The sequence below is a fragment of the Dendrobates tinctorius genome, unplaced genomic scaffold (assembly GCF_039654945.1).
Source record: "Dendrobates tinctorius isolate UK_male_01 unplaced genomic scaffold, ASM3965494v1 ptg000064l, whole genome shotgun sequence".
NCBI classification, from domain to species: domain Eukaryota; kingdom Metazoa; phylum Chordata; class Amphibia; order Anura; family Dendrobatidae; genus Dendrobates; species Dendrobates tinctorius.
The window spans coordinates 26,461,090-26,465,683 of record NW_027361732.1 but is presented as its reverse complement, the minus strand read 5'-3'; the positions used below and the strand labels follow the sequence as shown (position 1 = coordinate 26,465,683).

Here is a 4,594-nt window from a genome sequence, read left to right as displayed (position 1 = left end):
GTGCACAGGGTTAACCGTCATCCAAGTGCACAGAGCAATCTCTGTTAAATCACAGAGATGCCTATGAACATAAACAAAAGAGCTGAGCCTGTTAAGGTCACAAGTACTCAGAGAAGTTACACACATGGTATAAGGTCACAGGAATAGCCAAAGATGGCGGTACTAAGTCCTTCTAGACCTACCGCATGTGTAGCGTCGCAGCCGTGAACGCTTAAGTGGGCTGCTACTGCAGCGTGGTGTAGGACACTGCCGTTAAACGACAATTCTAGACGCAAGCGCAATGTCGGACGCTAGCAGCTTTGGACAATGAAGCAGAGGTGCGCTGGCACTGGCGCTGGTGCTGAACTCAATCCGTCACACAAGCGTAGTATCAAAGGGTAGGGGTTTCAAATGAGTCATTCACCAGAATCATGCATTCATCATCATTCACACAGCAGCAAGTATGGTCTATACTAGCACATGGCAGAACAGCCATGCGTGCTTTTTATAGTAGCCAGGACCTTCCCGAAGCTTCCAGATCTCCAAGATGGACCAATGAGATCTGGAGCCGGACCTGAGCACATGACTCCCGATCTCCCGTCTCATGAGCATGCTCAGAAGGTGGATGGAAGGACTGAGCCTCTGGAGAGATTTGCTGCAAGACAATCACCTCTGCAATCTCCTCTGCAGTAGATAAACAGCAGGAGACTGCAGAATGCGAGGGTCTGGATTCCTGCATAGCGACCGCAGAAACCTGACTCCTAACACAGACATCTTGAAAAGAGGAAGCAATTTTGTAGGTGAAGGAATTACCTACTTTCTCCCTGCCATCTTTGCTTAAAAAGGGGACTGGGAGTTAAATGTTTTCATATGAGAAAGACTACCATTGCACCTCTAGTAGGAAGAAATATCTCAGGGCATAAACAGAGCACCAACTACTACCACCATCATCTTCTGCCTAGAGGCAGTTACTGCGCAGGTAGAGAGTCTGAGGAGCAGAGGGTGAATGCTTTGGCCATTTTGTAGTCAGTGGATTACAACGGCAAAAGCTTCTAGATTAAATCATGACTGGAAGAGCCAGAGCAGAGCACATGAAAGAGCATGGGGGCCAGGACTTGCAACCACCCAAGACTGGTGTTCCTGGCACTGATTCCGACAAGCCATCACCTGTTAATACTGAGCTTGTTAGACAAGGACATCAAAAAGGAGCCACAGAGGTTGCTAGACCAGAAGCTAGAGATTTTGACATTGCGGCTGGATTTCAAGATGTGTCAATTGGAGAGCGTGGTGGTCGTAGACGTGACTTTGATTATATGGGTGTTTCCACTAGAGAATCTATCCAACATGTCATAGAATCAAAATCTGTTTTATTTTTCCTGTCAACCTCATCCCTAACCTTGCCACAGTCTTCATTCCAACCCTAACACATCTCTCAGTCTTTCACTTGCAAATGGTGTCTTCCCCTCATCCTTCAAACATGCCTTGATCACACCCATCCTCAAAAAGCCCTCCCTCGACCCATCCTCTGTGTCTTGCTATTGCCTGGTATCATTTCTCCCCTATGCCTCAAAAAACTACTGGAACAGCATGTCCATCTTGAACTGTAATCCCACCTCTCCTCCTGCTCCCTCTTTGACCGGTTACAATTTGGCTTGTGACTGCATCACTCAACTGACACTGCCCTAACCAAAGTCACCAATTACCTACTATCCGCCAGAGCAAGCATTACTATTCTGTCCTCCTTCTCCTGGACCTGTCTTCTGCCTTTGACACTGTGGACGATTCTCTTGTTACTGATTTTTTTATCTCTTAGCATCACAGATTTGGACGTATCCTGGATCCCATCATATCTAAGAGACCGAACATTCAGTGTCTCCCTCTTCCACACCACCTCCTCACCTCACCCCATGTCTTTCGGTGTTACCCAAGGCTTAATTCTAGGACCCCCAACTCTTCTCCATCTACACCTTCTGCCTGGGACAGCTCTTAGACTATCATGGTTTGAAGTATAATCTCTACGCTGATGACATGCATATCTACCTATCTGGACCTGACATCACCTCCTTGCTGAACAAAATCCCACAATGTCTGTCTTCTATTTCATGTTTATTTTCTGCTTGCTTTCTAGAAGTGAACATGGACAAAACAGAATTCATCATCTTTCCCTCATCTCACTCCATCCCTCCATGGACCTAACCATCAATGTCAATAGCTGCTCACTTTCACCAGTCCCACATTCTCGGTGCCTCGGGGTGATCCTTGACTCTGCCCTCTCTTTAAAGCCACATATCGAAGGCCTTGCCTACTCCTGCCAACTCAAACTCAAAAATATTTCCCGGATCCGTACATTCCTTGACTATGAAACTGCAAAAATGCTCATGCATGCCCTCATCATCTCCCACCTGGACTATTGCAACCTCCTACTCTCTGGCCTCCCCTCTAGCACTGTTGCACCACTCCAATCTATCCTAAACTCTGTTGCCCAACTAATCCACCTGTCTCCCCATTATTCCCCAGCCTTTCCTCTCTGCCAATTCCTTCATTGGCTTCCTACTGTCCTGAAGCTCCATTCCAAAACCCTAACTATAATTTACAAAGCCATCCACAATCTGTCTCCTCCGTACATCTGTGACATGGTCTCTCCGTACTTACCTACACACAACCTTTGATCCTCTCAAGATCTCCTTCTCTACTCCTCTCTTATCTTTTCTTCCCACAACTGCACACAAGACTTTTCCCGTGCCTCCCCCATACCCTGGAACTCTCTACCCCAACACATCAGACTTCCTACCATGGAAACTTTCCAAAGGAACCTGAAGACCCACCTCTTCCAACGAGACTTCTACCTGCATTGATCGTTAGTCTAATGAACTGCCACACAACCATCTCCTCCCTCCTCTAGTGTTTCCTCACTCATCCCCTGCAAACTCTGAGCCCTCACGTTCAGGGTACTCGCTCCCACTGTACTTGTGTTTGCCTTGGATTGTTCATGTTTATTGTACTTTTTATCTATGCCCCTTTTTCACATGTAACGCGTCATGGAATAAATAGCACTATAAAAATAATAACTCTATTCAGCTGTGCACAAACTATGTCAAATTGAATGCTAGACCCCAGTGGGTCTTGTACCAGTACCATGCTGACTACAGTCCACAGATGGAATCTAGATCCATGAGGTCAGCTCTTTTTTACCAGCATGATGAATTAATAGGCAAAGCACATGGTTTTGATGGAGCTGTTCTTTTCTTGCCAAAGAAGCTAAATAAGATCAATGAGGTGGTTAGCCGTACACGCAATGGAGACATAGAAAAGATTCCAATAACTTTGATAAATGAGTTACCACCAACTTCACCAGCCTGCTTTCACTTTTACAACATTACATTCCGAAGGCTTCTGAAAATGATGAATATGAAGCAAATAGGTATGAATTATTATCACCCAAATGATGTTACAGAAGTCAGAACACGCAACAGATCAGAGTGGCAAGGATTTACCACCTCAAATTTTGCAGTATTAGACTAGTGTCATGTTGTGCTTTGATGTGTGCCACAAAGTCCTTTGAAATGAAACTGTCCTGGATGTAATGCATAAGTAACGTGCCTCTAACTGGGGTGCTCATATGGCTAAAGCTAGAAAAAATATGGTTCAGTGCCCAATTCCCCCCACTACTCCCTAGGTGATGCACCAATTAGGATTAAAGGGGAAGGGGCCTACAGCCACACCTACCGGAGTTAATTTCAGGTGCCCGGGGTCAGAGACTTCATCTTTCCTTCGGCTGACCCCTGGAAGCTTTTCTCCCACCCTCCCTCCCTTATATATTTAACGCTGCTTAAACTTCCACAATTTTTGTACACTTATTAAAAAAAACATTGTTAACGATATTAACGATAATAAGTCATAGTGGAAGATGTTGAGAAGGGCAATGGTACGTAACCACTCATAGGTCTGTTCGCCTTTCGGTCGCAGACAGGGCTTTCGGCAATGAGCCCATTGTGAAATGTAAGTGCATTTCTCTGCTTATGTAATTAATTAACTGGGACTGACCTGTTTCAACCCATCTAGGCCTGTCTGTATTTTCATTACGCTACTCGTGGGAGGGGGGAAGGCACTGTTTGCGACACAGGATTCCCACAGTCTGTATAATGTGCACTCGAAAACTGCATCACATGCCTTCTATGATGCTTGCAGTAAAGAACTGATTGGACAGATAGTTCTTACCAAATACAACAATCGTACATATCATATTGATGGTATCAACTGGAATTTGTCTACGTAGTCTACTTTCAAGCAGTCAGATGGCTGTGAAATCAGTTTTATCTATTATTGCAAAAATCAATAAAACAAGCAAATCACAGACCTGAAACAGCCTGCTCTCATACACAATCCCAAAAAAGCAACAGGTCCAGCAAAAATGCCAGCAGAGCCTGTTGTTTTGATTCCAGAATTCTGCAATAGGTTTACCTGATACAATGAGAGCTAATTATTTTGTAATGAAAGCTAGCAAATCACACTTGACTAGTAGCACAACAGAGAGAAAAACAAGTGGGAACATTTTTGGACCATATTCAGAGAGATGACAATGTACAGAAAGAATTTCTGGATTGGGGACTAAGTT

At 44.7% G+C, this 4,594-nt stretch overlaps 1 pseudogene; it reads left to right on the top strand.

The window, feature by feature from the left end:
• The first annotated feature begins 1,043 nt into the window (after positions 1-1,043).
• Positions 1,044-4,318, top strand: LOC141094576 (piwi-like protein 1; annotated as a pseudogene).
• The last annotated feature ends 276 nt before the right edge of the window (positions 4,319-4,594 follow it).